Genomic DNA, 24,537 nt, shown 5'->3' on the forward strand with positions numbered 1-24,537 from the left:
AAAAAAAAAGGGTATAACACAGGAATAACGGAAAATTACTGTACTCTCTCAGGGTTCACGATCTTGAGGGGCCTGCGATCTCTGACGTTGGGATCGACGGTGGCGTCTCACTCTCTGTGGCCTGGTTGAGGGGTTGTTCGTCGGGGCCACTGCTCCCTGGGGGACAACAGGAGCCAACCAGTCGGGGACCTGAACCGAGGGCAGGCCCAAAGCCTCCAGAAAGGACGGGACCTCCGAAGGGTGTCGTAGCGCAAGGGGCCTCCCATTTTTGCGCACTATAAGGTGAAACGGATGGCCCCACTTGTATGGAATCCTCCGTTCAGTTAGGTGTTCCAGAAGGGGTCGCAGACAGCGTCTCATCTGGAAGGTCTTGCGGGATACATCTGGCAGAAGGGTGACTTGGGCCCCGTCAAAATCAATGCTGCCTTTGCGCCACGACGCTTGCAGGACATCCTCCCTAACTGAGTAATTGTGGAGACAGCATAAAACGTCACGTGGCCGGTTCTCTGTGGGGCTCCTGGGGCCCAGGGTCCTGTGGACTCTATCAATGGCTATTACTGTGTCAGCAGCGCGGTCCAGACAGGCGTTAAATATAGCTGTAACTGTGGCTTTGAGGTCTGCCTGGCCAGTGGCTTCGGGCAAGTCTCTGATCCTGATGTTGCGTCTGCGGTTGCGATTCTCAAGGTCATCCACTAGGAGTTGCAACTGTGCCACTCTGTCAGCAAGGGTATCATGTGCGGCTTGCAGGCCAGAAACATCAGTGGTCAGGGAGGTCACATCCGATGCCAGGGTGGTCACCCGCTCGTTCGTAGCCGACACGTCACGTTTGACCCCTGCGATTTCATGTCGCAAGGTTGTTTCAATCCTGGCTGCCATACAGCTAAAGTCTGCTTTAGTGGGAAGGTTTTGGAGTAAAGCTAGGATGGCCTTGTCCCCCAATAATGCCGGTGCTGGTGGCAGCGGTGGGTCCCCCTGTGTGTCTGAGGCGAGAGCAGACTGGCCATTCGGTCCTGGGATGAGGCTTCCACTGCGGGAGGGTCTCTGGGACAGTTGGGAGTTGTGAGGGAACCAGGGTGGCAGGCCGCTATGGTCCGGGCTGTCAAGCGAGGCCATGGACAGTGAGCGGGGGAGACACGGGGACAAGTCACTAGGCGGGGAGAACGGGGGCATGTCGTGTCCCTGCATAGCAGTCTGCTCACCTTCCCTCTGTGCCGCGTGTCCTGGAGCGCCGGAGGCCGCGGGCGCCATCTTGGCTGGATCCGGCGTGGAGGCCGGAGGCTGCAGCGGGACCAAGTACCTGTCCGTGGCAGCAGCGGCGGACCCCGCTCGGCTGGCTGTGTTCCGCCGAAGCGCGGGGATGTCGGCGATGCCGAAATATGCGACCAGACTGTGGTAAAGGGGTGCGGAGGGGTCATGGACCGGGAGCTCCGGAAAAGAGTGTCCTCACTCCTTCATGCCTAGGCCACGCCCCCCTGGTTAGTGTCTTGATTGGGAGATCGCCTGGGAATACTGGATGCCGTAGGCTTCTTTTTATGTTGTTGGCTTTGACCTGTTTTTTTTTTAGCTTGTTTCCCAAGGTGACCATCTTGGCCTTTGTCAAGAGGCTTCAGAGTGCCCGAAGAGAGTGCCTACGGCCAAATCACCTATATAGTATCTTATATATAATAACTAAAAATATTATTTATTATTATAGATATAGATATATAGTATAGTGATTTGGTCGTAGGCACTCTCTTTGGGCACTCTGAAGCCTCTTGACAAAGGCCAAGATGGTCACCTTGGGAAGCAAGCTAAAAAAAACAGGTCAAAGCCAACAACATAAAAAGAAGCCTACGGCATCCAGTATTCCCAGGCGATCTCCCAATCAAGACACTAACCAGACCAGATCCTTCTATGGCACCTGGTCTTCCCAGGGAGTCTCCCATCCAGGTACTAACCAGGCCTGACGCTGCTTAGCCTCTGAAATCAGACGAGATCGGGTGCTTTCAGGTTGATGTGGCCGTAAGTGTTCTCCTCAAGACACACCCAACCCTCTTGACAAACGCCAAGATGCTCACCTTGAGAAACAAGCAAAAAAAAACAGGTCAAAGCCAACAACATAAAAAGAAGCCTATGGGCTTACAGCGGACCTTAAAAGATGGGACCCACTAGCTCTGTCATGGTTCGGACGCTGTAATGTGTTGAAGATGAACGCGATGCCACGACTTCTGTATCTACTACAAGCCTTACCTATCAAAATACCCCAGACTTTCTTTCATGCGGTTCGCTCAATCTTTATCAAGTTCCTCTGGCGCGGAAAACATATGCGTATTGGTAGGGCAATGCTATTGCGACCGAAATTGCGGGGAGGTATTGGCTTCCCGGACCCTGCTCTATATTACACAGCGACGCACATGACACCGGTGGTTGACTGGTGCCGGTGTTCTGCCATATACTGTCCGGCCATGATATAGTGTCCGCGCCGTACTGCGCATGCGCAGTACGGAGCAGACGAAGCTTCGGAAAATCTCCGAAGCTGAACGGCGCCTGCGCGGTGAGTGGAGGTGGTAGCCCCACCATCCAAGCGGACATAGGGTTGTGAATATTAGAGGGCCCCTCGCAGGCGAGCTTCGCTCGCCACGCTTCGGGCTCGGCCTCGCTGCGCTCGGATCTTTTATATTCTTACTCTATGTCCACTTGGATAGTGGGGATAGAACCTGGACTCAGTGCGCAGGCGCCGTTCATGCTCGGCAATTTTCGGAATCTGTGTTGCTGTGTACTGCGCATGCCTACCCTTCTTAGCCTCAGAAAAGAGAAGAGATAGGGCTCTTTCAGGGTGATGCTGCTGTAAGCGATCTCTTTGGGCACTCTCAACCCTCTTGACAAATGCCAAGATGGTCACCTTGGGAAACAAGCAAAAAAAAGAAAACGAATCAACGCCAACAACATAAAAAGAAGCCTACAATAACTGGTAATCCCAGGTGGTCTCCCATCCAGGTACTAACCAGGCCCGACTCTTCTTAGCCTCCAAGATCAGATGAGATTGGGTGCTTTCAGAGTGATGTGGCCATAGGCAATCTCTTCAGGCACTCTCAACCCTCTTGACAAACACCAAGATGGTCACTTTGGGAAATAAGCGAAAAAAAAACAGGTCAACGCCAACAACATAAAAAGAAGTCTACGACACCTGGTATTCCCAGGCGGTCTCCCATCCAGGTACTAACAAGGCCCGACTCTATTCGCCTCCAACATCAAACGAGATCGGGTGCTTTCAGGGTAATGTGCCCGTAGGCAATCTCTTCAGGCACTTTCAACCCTCTTGACAAATGCCAAGATGGTCACCTTAGGAAACAAGCAAAAAAATAAAAATAAGTCGGAAGCTAGAGACAATACGGCCCGAGTCCTCAATTTAATCCATGCGGCGCATGTACAGGGAAGGCCCTTGCTTATGCTGTCAACGGACGCGGAGGAGGCCTTTGACAGGGTGGCCTGGCACTTTATGCAGGCCACCCTGGAACATATAGGTCTTGGCCCCAACATGATGAGCTGGGTAATGTCGCTTTACTCCACGCCATCGGCAGCGGTACGGGTGACCGAGTGGTGCTCGGACTCTTTCCCCATCACTAATGGGACGAGGCAGGGGTGCCCTCTGTCTCCCCTAATTTTTATTCTGACACTGGAACCACTTATGTGTCACGTTCGGAATGACCCGAATATTACTGGCATATCCAAACCCTCGGCACAGCACAAAATTGCGGCGTACGCTGATGATCTAATTTTTTCCATCTCCAATCCACACATTTTGCTTCCCAAAATACTTGCGTCTCTACAGCGACACGGCAGCCTATCAAACTATAAAAACAATTGCGCCAAGTCGGCTTTATTGAATATATCGGTCCCGGATGGTGAGGCCAAGAGGCTCCGCTCCTCTTTTCCATTCTACTGGGCTGAAAAATCTATACGTTAACTGGGCGTTGACATCGCAGCGGATTTAGCGCAATTGTACCTGCTTGATTTTGTCCCTCTCCTGGATAGACTGAAATCTGATTTGGGAAACTGGCATGCTTTAACACTGACCTGGTTCGGGCGCTGTAATGCATTCAAAATGATGGCCCTCCCTCGGATCTTATACATGTTCCAGACATTACCGATCCGGTTACCCCCAATTTTTTTCAGACAACTGCAGGTGCTGCTCCGGGACTTTATTTTGGCGCGCAAACCGCCCAGAGCCCGTTTGCAATTGCTTGCCAGACCAAAGGACAAGGGGGTCTGGGTCTCCCAGATCTCAGACAATACTACAGAGTGACTCTGCTAGCGAGAGTCGTTGATTGGCATTGTAATGGCCCACACAAGCAGTGGGTGGAGATGGAGATTGAGGATGGATCCATTCCCCTATTGACCTCCCCGTGGCTCCTGTCCTCCCTACCAAAAGACCTCAGAGGTCACCCCGTAGTGGGAGCTACGTTGGCTGTTGTGCGGAGGTTGTTCCGCTGCACACACATTGCTCCCCTGCCATCACCAATGACTCCGGTTATAGGTAATCCAGACTTCCCATCGGGATTTACCAACAAGAAACTGCGACAGTTGACAGTGGTGGGGAAACAGCGTCTGGGAGAGGTGTGGCCCACGGGAAGGCTCCCGACCACGCAAACTGTCGCCGAGCTTTCTGACCCTCCGCTTGACTTGTTTAGTGCTTATCAACTTCGTCACTTTCTTCTGGCCTTACAAAGGGCCCCCTACACTCCTAGAGACCTGACACCCTATAAATCCATCTGTCACAAAAGGGAACCTGTGCGACACACCCTCTCCCTTCTGTACAACCTATTGAGTAGTCAGGAGGAGGAGTCGACCCCCACCATTTATCCACAAATGGGAGAGGGACTTAGGCATCACATTTACCCCACAACAGATAGGGAAGATCTTGACCTTAGTACATAAAGCTTCCATCGCAAACCAATATCAAGATACAAGATAGTCTCACGCTGGTATAGAGTCCCATACCTTCTGAATAAAATGGATAGATCGATCCCGGATGTTTGTTGGAGGTGAAATTCAGATATGGGGACCATGGGACACCTTTTCTGGGCATGCCCGACCTTGAGGAACTTTTGGGTTCCCAGTAGCGTGCCTTCTACACTGGACCGAACAGCCTGTTCGAAAATACAAAAAAACCCTCACGATGCAACTCCTGAATGCCGCCCGGGCCTGCATTCCCGCACTGTGGAGGCAGCCTCAGCCCCCATCCAAGGTGCTGTGGTATTCCAAAGTCAATCATATTCTCCGGATGGAAGAATTGACCGCCACCCTTCACAACACTGAAGAGGCATTTAGTGTTACATGAAGGCCCTGGAGGTATTTTACTGGTACTCGAGACTACATTCGGGAGGTGAGCAGTGCCTCCGTCCCAGAAAACGACTGAACATCTAACGTTTACCTACGTAGGCCATGTCTGCCCTGGGTGGCATTCCCCCCCTCCTTTTTGTCTTTATTTTTCTTTTTTTCCCCGTCGCCATCCCCCCACCTCCTCTCTCTCCGTCTTTGCACTCTCTTCTTCCCCCGTCCTCCCTTTTGACTATGCCTTGTCTCCTTACTAGCCTTCGGGACCCAGAAGAACCCCAGGGTTCTGGACATGACCGGCTCATATTTTACTCTGGTTCACGTAGGTCATGATAAGCTGGCTCGCTGTGGTCCCAGTTGTTCTCCATGATTACATTTGTCCGAACGGAGCTGCACTAGTTATACTGTACTACATGTCGGAGGTGGGGTTTCTCTATTTTCTGCATGAAACTGTAGGACTCCCCTCTGAGAACCCAGAGTTATTTGGCTGCCTATTTTTTGTTAGCATGCAATTGTGACCCTGGCTCATGCTGTATGGTTATATTTATGTTGTTCTACTTAATAAAAGAATAATAAAAATAAAGAAAATAAGTCAATGCCAACAACTTAAAACTAAAGCCTATGGCATCGAGAAATCCCAGGCGGTCTCCCATCCAGGTACTAACCATGTCCCAACCCTGCTTAGCCTCTGAGATCAAATGCACGCTCAACCCTCTTGACAAACGCCAAGATGGTCACCTTGGGAAACAAACAAAAAAAACAAGTCAATGCCAACAACATAAAAAGAAGCCTGCGGCATCTGGAAAACCCAGGCGGTCTCCCATCCAGGTACAAACCAGGCCCAACCCTGCTTAGCCTCTGAGACCAAACGAGATTGGGCGCTTTCAGGGTGTTGTGCCCGTAGGCAATTTCTTTGTGCACTCTCAACCCTCTTGACAAATGCCAAGATGGTCACCTTGGGAAACAAGGGAAAAAAAACAGGTCAAAGCCAACAACATAAAAAGAATCCTACGGCATCCGGTATTCCCAGGCGATCTCCCAATCAAGACACTAACCAGACCAGATCCTTCTATGTCACCTGGTCTTTCCAGGCAGTCTCCCACCCAGGTACTAACCAGTCCTGATGCTCCTAAGCCTCTGAAATCAGACGAGATCGGGTGCTTTCAGTGTGATGTGGCCGTAAGCGTTCTCTTCAAGACACGCCCAACCCTCTTGACAAACGCCAAGATGGTCGCCTTGAGAAACAAGCGAAAAAAACAGTTCAAAGCCAACAACAAAAAAAGAAGTCTATGGCACCTGGTATTTCCAGGCGGTCTCCCATCCAGGTACTAACCAGGACCGACACTGTTTAGCCTCTGAGATCAGATGAGATTGGGCGCTTTCAGGGTGATGGGGCCGTAGGTGATCTCTTTGGGCACTCTCAACCCTCTTGTTAAACACCAAGATGGTCACCTTGGGAAACAAGCGAAAATAAACAGGTAAAAGCCAACAACATAAAAAGAAGCCTACGGCACCTGGTATTCACAGATGGTCTCCCATACAGGTATTAACCAGGCTGTACACTGCTAGGCCTCCGAGATCAGATGAGATTGTGCACTTTCAGGGTGATGTGGCCATAGGTGTTCTATTTAGACACTCTCAACCCTCTTGACAAATACCAAGATGGTTATCTTGGGAAACAAGTGAAAAAAAAAAAGGTCAACGCCAACAACATAGACCCTGGCGGTCTCCCATCTGACCCAGACCCTGCTTAGCCTCTGAGATCGGGCGCTTTCAGGGTGATGTGACCTCAGGCGAACGCTTTGGGACATACTCAAAAGTCTTGACTGATGCTAAAATGGTCACCTTGGGAAACAAGCGAAAGAAAAACAGGTCAAAGCCAACAATATAAAAAGATTCCTACGGCACCTTTAATTAGGTACTATCCAGGCCGGACCCTGCTTAGCCTCTGAGATCAGATGAGATCGAGCACTTTCAGGGGGATGTGGCCGTAGGAGATTTCTTTGGGCTCTCTCAGCCCTCTTGACAAATGCCAAGATGATCACCTTGGGAAACAAGCGGAAAAAAAAAACCATGTCAACGCCAACAACATAAAAAGAATGCTACGGCACCTGGTATTCCCAGTTGGTCTCCCATCCAGTTACATCAGGCCCGACAATGCTTAGCCTCCGAGATCAGACAAGATCAGGCACTTTCAAGGGGATGGGGCCATAGGCGATCTCTTCGGGCACTCTCAACCATCATGACAAACGCCAACATGGTCATCTTGGGAAACAAGCGAAAAAAAACAAGTCATTGCCAACATTGGAGGCTAAGCAGGGTTGGGCAATCAGTTTCCTTGCCTGAAATAGGCATCTCAGAACTGCCATCTGGCTACTTCCCGGGTTTCCAACTCCTTCAACTAATCCCAGGAGACAATACTTCGCCTCCATCCTGGTGGAGGTTCCAACCACCCGATCAATGGTTCCTGTCACCTCTGTCCAGTAGCGGATCAACTTCGGGCATCTCCAAAACATGTGCATCATGTCTCCCCCCATGTTCCCGCACCGGGGGCAACTTGCGTCCGGCCGTTCGGCCAAACTGAAAAAGTTTACGAGGAGCATAATAGGTTCTATATAATAAGAACAGATGTGACATCCTGTGTGAGGAGAGCCACAATTCACCACAGGCAGGATTCCTGTGGCCAATTATAGCTCAGGGGGGTTTAGTACACACCCCACACTATATAAGGCCGCCAGCATGGCGGCCTTGTATAGTGTGTTGCGGTGGTCAGGGAAAGAGGACGCTCTTTACTGCTTGGGAACCTAGCACTGTTACAGTGGGTGTTATGTGCCTCCTGCACAGTACACACCTGAAGCTACCCTTTATTACTGGTGTTCAATTTCTGCAATTTCTGCAATACATGCATCTCTGTATACTCAAGTGCAGAAGTTAGAGTCGGTGTTGTGTGCCTCCTGCACAGTATACACCTTATTGCTGGTGTTCTGTTTCTGTAATACAGGAACCTAGTACTGTTACAGTGCTAGGGTGTACAGAGAAGCTGGTATATATAGAAGACTACAGCATACAGAAGAAAGGCTAGTGAATACAGAATACAGGTTTCGTGTATGTAGAGAGGCTTGAGTATACAGAGATGCTAGAGTAAACATTGAGGCTGGGGTACACAGAGAGGCTAGTTTAAAGACAAATACAAAGATGTTAGTGTATATAGAGAGGTTAGTGTATAGAGAGAGTCGAGTGTATACAGAAAGGACAGTGCATATAGAGAAGCTAGTGTATACAGAAAGGGTATACATGAAAGCTGACATTCTATACAGAAGACTGGGTAGTGTATACAGAGAGTCTAGTGGGTACAGAAGACAGGCTGGTGTATTCTAGCTAGTTTTTACAGTCTAGTGTATACAGAAGACAGGCTGTGGTATACAGAGAGTTTAGTGTATTCAGGGAGTCTAGTGTATACAGTCGGCGAGTGTATACATAAGACTGGCTAGTTTACACAGTGTTTACAGAGATGCAAGGGTGTACAGAGAAGCTGGTATATATAGAAGACTACAGCATACAGAAGAAAGGCTAGTTAATACACAATACAGAAGACTCGTGTATGTAGATAGGCTTGAGTATACAGAGATGCTAGAGTAAACAGTGAGGCTGGGGTACACAGAGAGGCTAATTTAAAGAGAGGCTAGTATATACAAAGATGTTAGTGTATATAGAGAGGTTAATGTATAGAGAGGGTCGAGAGTATACAGAAAGGACAGTGCATATAGAGAAACTAGTGTATACAGAAGACAGGCTTGGGTATACATCCAAGCTGACAGTGTATACAGAAGACTGGGTAGTGTATACAGAGATTCTAGTGGGTACAGAAGACAGGCTGGTGTATTCTATCTAGTGTTTACAGTCTAGTGTATACAGAAGACAGGCTGTGGTATACAGAGGGTTTAGTGTATTACAGAGATGCAAGGGTGTACAGAGAAGCTAGTATATATAGAAGACTACAGCATACAGAAGAAAGGCTAGTGAATACAGAATAAAGGCTGGCTTCTACGGAGAGGCTACCACTACGGAGATGCAGAACAATACCTAGGGTATATAGAGAGGCTAGATTATACAGAGAGGCTAGTGCATAGAGTGAAGCTATTGTATATAGAAGCCTGGTTAGTGTATATAGAGAAGCTAGTGTGTACAGAAGAAAGGCTAGACAGGCTATAAAGAGAGACAAGTTTTTATAGAAGACAGTTTCGGTATACAGAGATGCTAGTTTATACAGAGAGACTAATGTATACAGAAGACAGGCTAGGGCATACAGAAGACAGAAGACGGGCTAGTGTATTCAGAACATAGGCTAGTGTATATCGAAGACAGGCTATTGTATGCAGAAGACCGGCTAGTGTAAACATGCTGGTGTATATAGAGAGGCTAGTGAATTTAGAGGGTAGGCTAAGTGATAACAGAAGACAATCTGGGCTATACAGAGACATTTCATCATTTCATCTAGCTCACATCTCTAATGGAGTTTGTCTCATTGCCATGTTATGCCTTTTCATTCTTATGCTAAATATAGATCACGACACGATTTTAATCATCCACATCAAGCATGCAATAAAACTATCATACATCAAAATAAACCATGTACTCTTTTGCTCTATTTTGCATATTTGTACCGGGACTGTGAGTATGTGACAGTCCTGACACACCATCCTGACTTATTTTTCTTTATTTCTTATTAGAAATGGAGAGTACGATCTCAAAATACGCCTAAATCTATTCACTTCCATGAGTTCTACCTCTAATTGTACCTTAATGCAAAATGTTCACAAAACCATCCATTTGCTACCAGACATGCTGCACATACTAAGAGTAATGTAACTGTCGCTCTCTAACGATGTAAACAGTTTTATTGCTTTTCTGACATTGACCGAGTATCTCTGACATTAACTGAGTATCTCTGACATTAACTGAGTATCTCTCTGCACTATGATCTTATTAATAATAATAATAATAGGATTGTGTCATGCAAAGATCAACTAGTCTAATATAAGCTTTCTCATTGGTACCGGCATATCCTTTAAATTTAGACTAACGCAACTATTTCTCGGCCATTTTCAAGCTAAGCTTTCAATCTCTTACCTTTGAACAGCGATTCTTCCACCCTACAATATTAAGCCATTTAAATGTCCTATTGGTCGCCTATATTATACAACTCTTTGAAAAGCCTATATGTAGAGAATAAAACTAGTCTTAAATCTTAATAAAACAGTTTTATTGCTCAACCAGTATCAGCTGTCATGACAAATAAACGTTTCCACTGTTTGACTCTATTTTCTGTATTACTTCTTTTTCTCCACCTTATCTGTCACAGTTAAAACACAGTGACAAAACATTTCTTTTTACCGCAGCAAAATGTGAGAAAAGCAGTATAAGCCGTCTTTCTGCCATATGCAACCATCTCTCGCTACCTCTATGCAATAGGATTCTCTTTCCAGTGGAAACGGAAAACAGTCAGTGTAAGCCGTCTTCGTGCGTAACAAAATTACACGTTGGAATTTGCAAGCTACGTCAATTTACTGTTAAATAGAGTACCTTTGCATTTATCCCTTGACTTTGCAACTATCCCTTGATCCCTTTTGTGTATTCACTTTATCTCGACCTATATATAATGCCTCAATATTTTCCTAATTTGTTTTGCTATACTTATTATTATATTATAGAGGTTACTAACTCTAAATCATTGTAAACCTAACCATAGTTATAATGTCTACAGCTAATTTTACGTTAAAGCAAAATTCACACAAAACCATCTTTTTAAAACCTTTACACATTAAGAGTAATGCAACCATCTCTCGCTACCTCTATGCAATAGGATTCTCTTTCCAGTGGAAACGGAAAACAGTCAGTGTAAGCCGTCTTCGTGCGCAGCAAAATTAATGGAACGATTTACACGTTGGAATTTGCAAGCTACGTCAATTTACTGTTAAATAGAGTACCTTTGCATTTATCCCTTGACTTTGCTACTATCCCTTGATCCCTTTTGTGTATTCACTATATCTCGACCTATACATACTGCCTCAAAATTTTCCTAATTTGTTTTGCTATACTTATTATTATTATTTTATAGAGATTACTATCTCTAAATCATTGTAACAAGTTATAATGTCTACAGCTAATTTTACGTTAAAGCAAAAGTCACACAAAACCATCTTTTTAAAACCTTTTACACATTAAGATTAATGCAACCATCTCTCGCTACCTCTATGCAATGGATTCTCTTTCTGACTCTATTTTGTGTATTACTTCTTCTCCACATTAACTGTCACACTGAGAACCATTTGTAACACATAACACTTGCAACACATTTTTTAACAGCGGTAAAATGTGAGAAAAGCAGTGGGACGGTTTACTTGATTGAGAAGTGGTTGCAGTAGCAAAGCAAAGCAATACAGTTTGATTACATTAATAACACATAATGCAACTATTTTACATTCATTTTACATTCACATCCTAATGTAAGCTGTCTATCACTATTAATGTTCATGGTTACTGATACATTATGCCGATGACCAGTGGAAACGGAAAACAGTCAGTGTAAGCCGTCTTCGTGCGTAACATAATTAATGGAACGATTTACACGTTGGAATTTTCAAGCTACGTCAATTTACTCTTAAATACCCTTTAGCTGCTTAGCTCACACTTTGCTGTATGTAGCCGCGTTTACATGTAAGTAACCAATGGGGATTGACATTTCATGTCCATCTCACATCTCTAATGCAATTTGTCTCTTTGCCATGTCATACTTTGCCAGTTATTATACTTTCTCATCCGATAGAAACCTAGGCGTTGCTGATATTTCATGATTACAGCAATCATCTCATCTAATTGCTATTCCGACATTCTGCCTTGGTATTACTTTGCAATGCTCTATTGAACAATGTAAAGGTAAGCTAGATATTTTGTGTATTTCCAGTTAAACTCGACCTGTATATACTGTCTCAATATTATCCTTTCTAATTTTGCTAAATTAGATTATAGAGTTTGCTATGTCTAAATCCAGGTTACCTACTCACCTTTATTACGTATACTGCTAATTTTAGGATAATACAAAACCATCTTATTGCTTCTTTACACGCTGCACATGTTAAGAGTAATGCAATGCTACCGTGAACAGTTTAATTACTCGTCTCACAGTAACTGGTATCTCTCTGCTATAGGAAACTGAATTTGTACTAGAACGATCACTCATCTAATATCAGTCCACTCAGTGCTACCGGGATAACTTTTAAATTTAGAGTAATGAAATGATTTCTCAGTTTTTTTGGAGCTACTGCAACTATCGCTTCCGATCTCATTTCGACTGCAATACTTAATCTCTGCTATTGCAGAATATTTAGCTGCTGACACGTAATTAACTTGATTGATAAAAACCTACACACGTTGTTGCTGTTATTTCATGTATTTCCACTTAAACTCGTTATAGTTATTTTGCTATATTTATTACTAGTATAAACAGATTACTATCTCTAAATCCTGGTAAACCAGCTCACACTAAACCATCTAATTTCTACCTTACACGCAGCACATATTAACATATTAACATTTAGCCGGTATAGTGAAATAGTAAACGAAATGTGTAGATCACTCATCTAATATCGTCTTTTCAGTGCTACCGGAACAACTTTTAAATTTAGAGTAATGCAACGATTTCTCAGATTTATGAAACTACTGCAACTAACGCTTTGGATCTCTTTCCTGATAAATTACGCTCTGCAATATTAAGCCATGTAAATTGTCCTATTGGTCTGCTAACAATGCTATGTATAATAATACAAATCTTTTAAAAGCAATATCGTCTCACTGCAATACTTACACTCTGCATAATATATATGAATAATGCGAATAATGCGAATAATAAAGTCGTGTAAAACTCGGCTATAAGTAGAGAATAAAACTATCTTACATCAAAATAAACCATGTCCTGCCAAACCAATAACGGCCAATTACTCAACGTCTATCAGTCAATGACTTAACAAAATAAACTTTAGCACTCTTTTGCTCTATTTTGAATAGTTGTAGTTCTCCACATTAACTGTCACATTGATATCACCACTGACAACACACCACTTTGTAACAGCACCAAAATATGAAAAAAGCATTTTACATGTTTCAGAAGTAGTTGCAATAGCAAAAAATAAAGTCCTGTTTTCTTTACACGCTAGCTTTTCTGTATACATGAATCTAGCCACTCAATATAGACTAGCCTCTCTGTCTTCTGTATACAGGTGCCCGTAATCTATATACACTAGCCTGCCTTCTTTTTACAATAGTCTCGGTGTCCCAGCCTCTCTGCATACACTAGCCTCACTGAATTCCCCAGACTGTCTTCTGTATACACAAGTCTATCTGTAAAAAAAATAGCCGGTCTTCTGCATACTCTAGCCTCTCTGTGTAACACAGTCTCTCTCTGGATTCCCTAGCCTACATCTCTGCATACCCAGGACCTTCCTCTGTATAATCTAGCCTATCTGTATACACTAGCCTGTCTTTTGTACAAATTAGCTTCTCTGTAGCCGGTCTTCTGTATACACGATCCTCACTGTCTACTCTTGGTTGTCTTTTGTATACACTAGCATCTCTTTATACATTAGCTCTCTGTATACCCAAGCCTCTCTGTATACACTAGTCCACCGGTATACACTAGCAAGTCTGCATACACTAGCCTCTCTTTGTAACTCAACTTCTCTCTCTGTATACCTTAGCCTCCATCTCTGCATACCCAGGACGTTCTTCTCTATAATCTAGCCTATGTGTATACACTAGCCGGTCTTCTGTAGACATTAGCCTCCCTGTATAAACTAGCTGGTCTACTGTATACACTAGTCCGTCTGTATACACTAGCAAGCTTGCATACACTAGCCTCTCTGTGTAACCCAGTCTCCATCTCTGCATACCCAGGACGTTCTTCTCTATAATCTAGCCTATTTGTATACACTAGCCTGTCTTTTGTACACATTAGCCTCTCTGTATAAACTAGCCGGTCCTCTGTATACACTAGTCCATCTGTATACACTAGCAAGTATGCGTACTCTAGCCTCTCTCTCTGTATACCTTAGCCTCCATCTCTGCATACCCAGGACGTTCTTCTGTATAATCTAGCCTATCTGTATACACTAGCCTATCTTTTGTACACATTTGCCTCTCTGTATAAACTAACCGGTCTTCTGTATACACTAGTCCGCCTGTATACACTAGCAAGTCTGTGTAACCAAGCCTCTCTCTCTGCATACCCTAGCCTCCATCTCTTGCATAAACCAGGACCTTCTTCTGTATAATCTAGCCTATCTGTATACACTAGCCTGTATGCATACTCTAGTCTCTCTCTCTGTATACCCTCGCCTCCATCTCTGCATACCCAGGACGTTCTTCTGTATAATCTAGCCTATCTGTATACAATTGCCTGTCTTTTGTACACATTAGACTCTCTGTATAAACTAGCCGGTCCTCTGTATACACTAGTCCGTCTGTATACACTAGCAAGTCTGTGTAACCAAGCCTCTCTCTCTGCATACCCTAGCCTCCATCTCTTGCATAAACCAGGACCTTCTTCTGTATAATCTAGCCTATCTGTATACACTAGCCTGTCTTTTGTACAGATTAGCCTCTCTGTGTAAACTAGCCGGTCTACTGTATACACTAGTCCATCTGTATACACTAGCAAGTCTGCATACTCCTGCCTCTCTGTGTAACCCAGCCTCGCTCTCTCTCTCTGTATACCCTAGCTTCCATCTCTGCATACCCAGGACGTTCTTCTGTATAATCTAGCCTATCTGTATAAACTAGCCTGTCTTTTGTACACATTAACCTCTCTGTATAAACTAGCCGGTACTCTGTATACACTAGTCCGTCTGTATACATTAGCAAGTCTGTGTAACCAAGCCTCTCTCTCTGCATACCCTAGCCTCCATCTCTTGCATAACTAGGACCTTCTTATGTATAATCTAGCCTATCTGTATACACTAGGCTGTCTTTTGTACACATTAGCCTCTCTGTATAAACTAGCCGGTCTACTGTATACACTAGTCCATGTGTATACACTAGCAAGTCTGCATACTCCTTCCTCTCTGTGTATCACAGTCTCTCTCTCTGTATACCCTAGCCTCCATCTCTGCATACCCAGGACGTTCTTCTGTATAATCTAGCCTGTGTTTTGTACACTTTAGCCTCTCTGTATAAACTAGCCGGTCTTCTGCATACACGAGTCTCTCTGTATACCCTTGGATGTCTTTTGTATACACTAGCTGCTCTTTATACATTAGCTCTCTGTATACCCAAGCCTCTCTATACACTAGTCCGTCTGTATACACTAGCAAGTCTGCATACACCAGCCTCTCTGTGTAACCCAGCCTCTCTCTCTGCATACCCAAGATGTTCTTCTCTATAATCTAGCCTATTTGTATACACTAGCCTGTCTTTTGCACACATTAGCCTCCCTATATAAACTAGCCGGTCTTCTGTATACACTAGTCCGTCTGTATACACTCTAGCCTCCATCTCTGCATACCCAGGACGTTCTTCTGTATAATCTAGCTTATCTGTATACACTAGTGTATACAGACAGACTAGTGTATACAGCGGACCGACTAATGTGTACAAAAGACAGGCTAATGTATACAGATAGGCTAGATTATACAGAAGAACGTCCCTTGCCCTCTCTGCCCCGGTCATCTGGTGGCAGTTTTATGCACTCCCTGGCCCCCACCCATTCATAATCCTTACCGACCTTTCTTTCCGCTGCTCACAGGAACACACTGAATGACTTGTCTAATTAACCAACTTGTACAAGACACCGCTATCCTCCTGTCTGACACCGGTCCCCCTTGGAGGCTTTACCCCTCACTGTTTGGGTGTTCCCTGCCTCTCCCTGGATGCTCCACATATACCACAACGACATTGTCAGAGGGGCACCACTTGACAGGACACGGGGCTTTCATTCCGGTGGCATCTCCCATTGGAGGAAGGGATGATGGCCCCAACCCCTTGGCAGCAGGTTCTTTCATGTACAGACCAGGGCGGCTCATCTTCCATTCTGGAGTCTTGACCTTAGATGGGGGAGTTGCACTTTGGGGGGTCTGAGTGATACCTAATGCGCTGTACTGGAAGGGCTTGACATTCCCGCATATGTGTCCCCTCCCCCTGGATGCGCCCCTTGTCCCCCCCTCTGACTCCCACCTACTCTTTGCTGACATTGCCTTCTGCAGCTTTCGGGGACCCTGGATGACTTATTTATTGAGCCTATTGGTACGAGACACTGCTTCCCTCCAGGGTGACTCTGGACCCCCCTGGAGGATTTACCCCTTACTGTTTGGGCGGTCCCAGCCTCCCTCTGGATGCTCTACACAGCCCCCGATGGCGATGCAGGAGAGACACTAATTGGCGGGCCCTAGGACTGCTGCTCGGGTGAAGTCTCCCGTTGGATGGAGGGATGGTGGCCCCAGCCCCTTGCCTGCCGGATTTTCCATGCACCGACCAGGGCTGCTCCTCTTTCATCTTGATGTGGTGACCATGGAGGGGAGGAGTTGAAATTTATGGGGTCCGGGTGTTTGCTGGTGGGAGTGCGCTAAAGGACTTGACATTTCTGCATGTTTGTCCCCTCTCCCCCGTTTCCCCCCTCCCTTCCCCCCCTTCCCACCCTTCCCTTCCCTCCTTTCCCTCCCCCTTTCCCCCTTCCACTCCCCCTTTCCCCCCTTCCACTCCCCCTTTCCCCCCTTCCCTGCCCCTTTTCCCCCCGGGCCGTGGACGGGGGAGAGGGGGGTAAGGAGAGGACAATCTGCCAAAGGGAGAAATGCATTTGTCCGGGGACTGCATGTACTTTAGGGGTATGGGACGGGGGGTGGTGGATCCCATTCTGTGATGCCTTTTCTGTTGTGACGGGCTCCCTCGTGCATGCCAATTTTTGGGGCGAGCCGAGGAGACCCCTCAGTGCTGACAGTTATATGCTCTACCTCTGTTTTGGTTATACTATTGTTTTTTGTTTCTTTGATGTTACTGATTGTCTTTTATTTGCATACCGGTATCAGACGTGACATTTACCACTGCCGGGACTGGGGGGACTAGGATTCAGGGGCTCCCTCTCCGACCTGTCTACCCAATAACCCAAGTAGGACAGCGCTTTAAACCCAGTGTACATCTGGTAAGCGCTATAGCATAATTGTGCTGTTTTAGTATACCCTTCCTGTACTGTTGAGTGCGGACAACCCTTAATTTCCCTCTCCCCCTGGGGTTGAGGTGCCCGGCCTCTTTTTCCCTTTACCTTTCCTTCCATTTGCCCTTCCTTTCTCCCCCTTAGTTCCCGCCATGTATTACCTACCCAAAACCTACCTTGGTTCAACTTTCTTTGCTTTTCTCTGATGTCCCCCTCCCCCTCCCCGAGGAGCGATGGCAGACTCAGTCAAGGTCACCTCTCTAAACGTTAAGGGACTGAACTCCCCTGAAAAATGGTGGATCCTCCTGTGAGAACTGAACACATCCTGTACTGATGTGGCCTTTATACAAGAAACACATTTTAAAAATACTAGCCTCCCCTTTCTATGGTCGAGATCCTTCCCTAAGGTCTACCACTCTACTAACCCCTCCTCTCCATTCTGATCTCTAGCAGGCTCCCCTGGGTTCTCCAGGATTCTCTGGTGGACCCTGGGGGCCAATATCTTTTTCTTAGGGGCCACATTGGAGAGCGCCTTTTTACATTTGCCACTGTGTACGCTCCCAATGATCACCAAGACACGTTCCTCAGAACTACCCTGCACAGATTATGTGACTTTCGGGAGGGCCAATTGATATTAGGTGGGGACTTTAATGTCCCCTTTCGCCATCGGTTGACACTTCTGCCTCTTGCTCCTCGCTCCCTACCCCTCACCTAGGTCTCTATTCTGGCACCTTAATGAGAGCCTCCTCCAGATACCGGAAGTTTTAGCAGATGTGACCAGGGAATTGGACCTTTATTTCCAAGAAAACTAAAGCAGGACTGTGACCCGGGGATAATTTGGGAGGCTCACAAGTCAGTACTCCGCAGGGTACTTATCAGGCACGGGGCGCGCATCAAACGAACACGGAAGGAACAGCTTGCTAATCTGTTTCGTGAACTTGCCTCTGTGTAAGCGAAACATAAACATACCCCCTTACGGACCTTAGAGATTGAATTGGGGACACTCCATACCCATATTGCTGTCCTACTCCATTATAAAGCGAAAGCGGCACTCCAGTTTTGTCGTAAACTGACGTAGGAATCAGAGGACACATGCAGAAAAATCTTAGCCAGGTCGGTAAAGGAGTTGAAATTTGGCTCTTACATACCACAGTTGATAGATGAGAATGGCCAGAGGGCCTCTACCCCAACCCAAATAGTCGAAGTCTTTGAAAAATGTTACTCTGATCTCTACAACCTGCCCGATTCAGGGTCTGGACAGGACAATATAGACAGATATGTAACCGGTTCTGGTCTACCAACCCTCTCATCGGAATCACGGGTGTACTTGGAGGACCCGATCACACTGGAAGAAGTCCAGACGGCCGTGGGACCTCCGAAGGTGGGTAAGGCTCCGGGCCCTGACGGATATACCGCACAATACTTTAAGACCTTCCTCCCTATTCTCGGCCTGCGCTTGGTGAATTTATTTTCCTGAGGATACCCTTAGAGCTCACATCTCGTTGATAACTAAGGAGGGCAAGGACCCAGGCCTATGTGGGAGCTACAGACCCATTTCCCTCCAAAATTCGGTCCTAAAACTATTCTCTAACTCCTCGCCACGTGATTGGCACATCACTTGTAGTCCCTTATACATATTGACCAGTTAGGTTTTATTCCCACCAGGGAAGATAGGGACAACACCACTAAGGTGCTTACCCTGATCCGTAAAGCAAAGTCATCTGGGACCCCTTGTCTTTTCATGAGTACTGATGCCGAGAAGGCTTTTGATCGGGTCAAATGGACATTAATGTTCTCGGTCCTTTGCCATATAGGTCTGAGTGAACGGATGCTGGCATGGATAAGTAAGATATACTCACGTACTTACATTCCACTGGACATCGCGCGTACGTTTATGTTGAACTTCCCCCCACCCTTTGTCACTAAGATCCGCAGTTTGCTTCACGGGTGGCATTCTGGCCTCCATTCCTGGTTCAGCAGATGCAATCTCATTAAAATGAACATACTCCCTAAATTTACTTATCTTTTCCAAGCTCTCCCGATCCAGATTCCAGTCCTGTTTTTTAAGCAAGCTCAATCCTTGCTCACTCAATTTAACTGGGCCCACAAAAATCCCAGACTTAAGCGGTCACAGCTGACATTGTCTAAACAACAGGGAGGGTTTGTTCTCCCTAACTTGCGACGCTACTACCTGGCCTCCCATCTGGGGCATGTATTGGACTGGAATCGAAACAAACTTTCTAAGCTCACTCCCGAATTCCGCTAAGAAGCGCCATGTGGTGCTATAAGTATTCCCCCACAGAATTTATGTCACATCCCACTATAGGGGCTTAGTTGAAAGTCAGTCACCTGATCGCTACCCAAAACACACTCACGTCTTTGACTTCCCCCCTATTCCCTATACGTGGCCATCCAACCTTTGAACTGGGGACCCACTTAGAAATTCCAACCTAGACAATGCGTCTAAATTCGTCATTGATGGAAAATGGCCTTCTTTCTCAACCCTAACAGATCCGACAGGGCTTTTCCAACTGCCTTTTTGGAGAGCGGCGCAACTACATCATTTTCTCCATTCCATCCCCAATCCTCAAACGTTCGCCCGCCCTCAGTCGGAGTTTGAGACTCTATGCAGGAGCGAAGGCCCTTTGGCCCACATTCTCTCTCAAACAGATTACCCACACTTAACCTGTCTGTCCAACTGGGAAAAGGACCTTAATTGCTAATTTTCCCCAGCACAGAGACAACGCATTATCACTTTGGCTGTCAAAATTTCGCTGTGCACGAAGATACAGGAGACGAATTTTAAACTTCTCACCAGGTGGTATTTGACACCATCAAAGCTGCAGAAATGTTTCTCCTCTTCCTCGAACATATGCTGGAGGTGTGGAGAAGAAGAGGGCACGTTGCTGCACATTTTTTGGTCCTGCCTCAGCTTGGTGGACTTCTGGACAGAGATCCGATGCATAACACAAAAATTCACAGACTTCTCCATCCAGGAAGAGGCTGCATTCTTTCTCTTGCACCATTCACAGATTCCCATTAAAGTGGAGGGCCGGTTATAAAAAAAAAAAAAAAGTCAGCAGCTGCAAACACTGCAGCTGCTGACTTAATAAACACACTCACCTGTCCAGGGCGCCCGCGATGTCGGCCGCCCGAGGCCGACCCGTCCCTCGGCTCTCGGGTCCCGGCGCCGCCATCCCTTGTAAGGGAAACAGGCAGCGGAGCCTTATGGCTTCACTGCCCGTTTCCTACTGCGCATGCGCGAGTCCCGCAGCTACTGCGCATGCGCGAGTCCCGCAGCGCTTTCTGAATGGGACGCGCTGTGTTCTGGAACACACAGTTCCCAGAACACAGCGCGACTCATTACCCAGAAGACGCCGCGACGAAGACAGAAGACAGAAGATCTCCGCGGAGGAGGAAGAGGAAGATTAGGAGAAAGTGCCTAGCAACAGGCATTTCTGGTAAGTAAAAAAAAAAATTTTTTTTCATTTTTTTTTTTTTTTAGATTTTTTGTAATTTTTAACATTTTTTTGTTTTTCAGGGTTGCCCTCCCCTTTAAGAAGTACAAAAAAATCTATTTTACGGCATGTGATAAATGCGGCGAAATCCTGCATCCCTCTCTATTGGAAAAAATGTTCCCCCCCTTTCATTACCCACTGGCTTAGGAAAATAGAGGACATTAAAAAAAATGGAGGACTTGATCCTCACATCACAAGGTATACAAGAATTTTTAAAAAAAACCTGAGACATCTGGAATACCTTTATATTCTTGCTGGAAGGATGTCGCCTGCTATCGCCTTAGTGCTCTGAGCTTTCCTTGACTGGCCCCTTGGACAGTGGCTGCCATCGTGTCTCGTCCCCTCTTCTCCTTTTCTGATCTTTCAACCCTTCTCTTTTCTGCCTACCTCCCCTATCTCTCACCCCCTCCACCCCCTCTCTCTTTTGGAAAGAGTGGAAAATTGGGAATGACGGCCCCACACCCCCCTCTGGATGGATTATGCCGGAGGGACCTGGGGGTTTGTGTGACCCTGGATCTTGGTACAGTACTTTATCCGTGCCTCGAATCATTGTGATTGATGGAAGGCAGACTCACAGTTGCGAATATACCTGTATCAAGTATTGTTCAGCTGCTTTTTGCTCTGTATTTCTCTGTTGCATTATGTACTCGGGGGACCGTCTTCCCCTATTTGGAGAAAAAATTATATATGAAAAAAAAAAAGAAGCCTACGACACCTGGTATTCCCAGGCGGTTTCCCATCCAGGCATTAACCAGGCCTGCTGGTCTGCTTAGCCTCCAAGATCAGACGAGATGGAACAGATTCAGGGTGATGTGGCCGTAGCCGATATCTTCAGTCACTCTCAACTCTCTTGACAAACACCAAGATGGTCACCTTGGAAACAAGCGGAAAAAAATAGGTCAATGGCCACAACATAAAAAGATGCCTACGGCATCTGGAAATCCCAGGCGGTCTCCCATCCAGGTACTAAACTGGTCCCAACCCTGCTGAGCCTCTGAGATCAGATGAGATTGGGCTCTTTTAGGGTGGTGTGGCCGTAGGAGATTTCTTCAGGCACTCTCAACCTTGACTAACGCCAATATGGTCACCTTGGGAAACAAACAAAAAAATCAAGTCAACGCCAACAACATGAGAAGAAGTCTACAGCACCTAGTATTCCCAGGTGGTCTCCCATCCAGGTATTAACAAGGCCCGACCCTGTTTAGTCTCTGAGATCAGATGAGATCTGTTGCTTTCAGGGTTATGTGGCCATAGGCGAGCTCTTCAAGCACTCTCAACCCTCTTGACAAACACCAAGATGGTCACCTTGGTAAACAAACAAAAAAAAAAAAACAAGTTTTCAGGGTGATGCTGCTGTAAGCGAACTCTTTGGGCACTCTCAACCCTCTTGACAAATGCCAAGATAGTCACCTTGGGAAACAAGCGAAAAAAAAACAGGTCAATGTCAACAACATAAAAAGAAGACTACGGCACCTGGTATTCCAAAGCCATCTCCCATCCAGGGACTAACTAGGCCCAACCCTTCTTAGCCTCAGAGATGCGAAGAGATAGGGCTCTTTCAGGGTGATGCTGCTGTAAGCGAACTCTTTGGGCACTCTCAACCCTCTTGACAAATGCCAAGATGGTCACCTTGGGAAACAAGCGGAAAAAAAACAAAACGAATCAAGGCCAACAACATAAAAAGAAGCCTACAATAACTGGTATTCCCAGGTGGTCTCCCATCCAGGTACTAACCAGGCCTGACTCTTCTTAGCCTCCAAGATCAGATGAGATTGGGTGCTTTCAGAGTGCTCGGACTCTTTCCCCATCACTAATGGGATGAGGCAGGGGTGTACTCTGTCTCCCCTAATTTTTATTCTGACACTGGAACCACATTCACGTTCGGAATGACCCGAATATTACTGGCATATCCAAACCAATGGCACACCACAAAATTGCGGCATGCGCTGACGATCTAATTTTTTTCGTCTCCAATCCACACATTTCACTTCCCAATATACTCGCGGCTCTCCGGCGATACGGCAGCCTATCAAACTATAAAATCAATTGCACCGTCGGCTGTATTGAATATATCGGTCCCGGATGGTGAGGCCAGGAGGCTACGCTCCGCTTTTCCATTCTACTGAGCTGAAAAATCTATACGTTACCTGGGCGTTGACATCGCAGCGGATTTGGCGCAATTGTCCCCGCTTAATTTTGTCCCTCTCCTGAATAGACTGAAATCTGATTTGGGAAACTGGCATGCTTTAACACTGACCCGGTTCGGGCGCTGTAATGCATTCAAAATGACGGCCCTCCCGCGGATCTTATACTTGTTCCAGACATTACCGATCCGGTTACCCCCAATTTTTTTCAGACAACTGCAGCTGCTGCTCCGGGACTTTATTTGGGCACGCAAACCGCCCAGAGCCCGTTTGCAATTGCTTGCCAGACCAAAGGACAAGGGGGGTCTGGGTCTCCCAGATCTGAGACAATACAACAGAGCGACTCTGCTAGCGAGAGTCGTTGATTGGCATTGTAATGGCCCACACAAGCAGTGGGTGGAGATGGAGATTGAGGATGGATCCATTCCCCTATTGACCTCCCCGTGGCTCCTGTCCTCCCTACCAAAAGACCTCAGAGATCACCCCGTAGTGGGAGCTACATTGGCTGTTGTGCGGAGGTTGTTCCGCTGCACACACATTGCTCCCCTGCCGTCACCAATGACTCCGGTTATAGGTAATCCAGACTTCCCACCGGGATTTACCAACAATAAACTGCGACAGTTGACAGTGGTGGGGAAACAGCGTCTGGGAGAGGTGTGGTCCTCGGGAGGGCTCCCGACCACGCAAACTGTCGCCGAGCTTTCTGACCCTCCGCTTGAATTGTTTAATGCTTATCAACTTCGTCACTTTCTTCTGGCCATACAAAGGGCCCCCTACACTCCTAGAGACCTGACGCCCTATGAGTCATCTGTCACAAAAAGGAACCTGTGCGACACACCCTCTCCCTCCTGTACAACATATTAAGTAGTCAGGAGGAAGAGTCGACCCCACCATTTATCCACAAATGGGAGATTGCATTTGGCAACACATTTACCCCACAACAGTTAGGGAAGATCCTGACATTAGTACATAAAGCTTCCATCGCAAACCAATATCAAGAATCAGGATACAAGATAGTCTCACGCTGGTATAGAGTCCCATACCTTCTGAATAAAATGAATAGATCGATCCCGGATGTTTGTTGGAGGTGCAATTCAGATACGGGGACCATGGGACACATTTTCTGGGCATGCCCGGCCTTGAGGAACTTTTGGGTGGAGGTGACCGGGACGATAAAAACTCTCAGAAATGTAGATATCGCAGACAACCCAGCAGCGTGCCTTCTACACTTGACCGAACAGCCTGTTCGAAAATACAAAAAAACCCTCACGATGCAACTCCTGAACGCCGCCCGGGTCTGCATTCCCACACTGTGGAGGCAGCCTCAGCCCCCATCCAAGGTGCTGTGGTATTCCAAAGTCAA

At 46.5% G+C, this 24,537-nt stretch overlaps 3 pseudogenes; all 3 read right to left on the minus strand.

The window, feature by feature from the left end:
• Positions 1-2,935: 2,935 nt before the first annotated feature.
• LOC143937405 (5S ribosomal RNA) lies at positions 2,936-3,054 on the minus strand (annotated as a pseudogene).
• Positions 3,055-6,600: 3,546 nt separating this feature from the next.
• On the minus strand, positions 6,601-6,719 carry LOC143937211 (5S ribosomal RNA; annotated as a pseudogene).
• Positions 6,720-22,167: 15,448 nt separating this feature from the next.
• Positions 22,168-22,286, minus strand: LOC143936788 (5S ribosomal RNA; annotated as a pseudogene).
• Positions 22,287-24,537: the final 2,251 nt, after the last annotated feature.

Source organism: Lithobates pipiens, unplaced genomic scaffold (assembly GCF_037356315.1).
Source record: "Lithobates pipiens isolate NorthernLeopardFrog02 unplaced genomic scaffold, aLitPip1_a1.2 Scaffold_28, whole genome shotgun sequence".
Classification (NCBI taxonomy): Eukaryota; Metazoa; Chordata; class Amphibia; order Anura; family Ranidae; genus Lithobates; species Lithobates pipiens.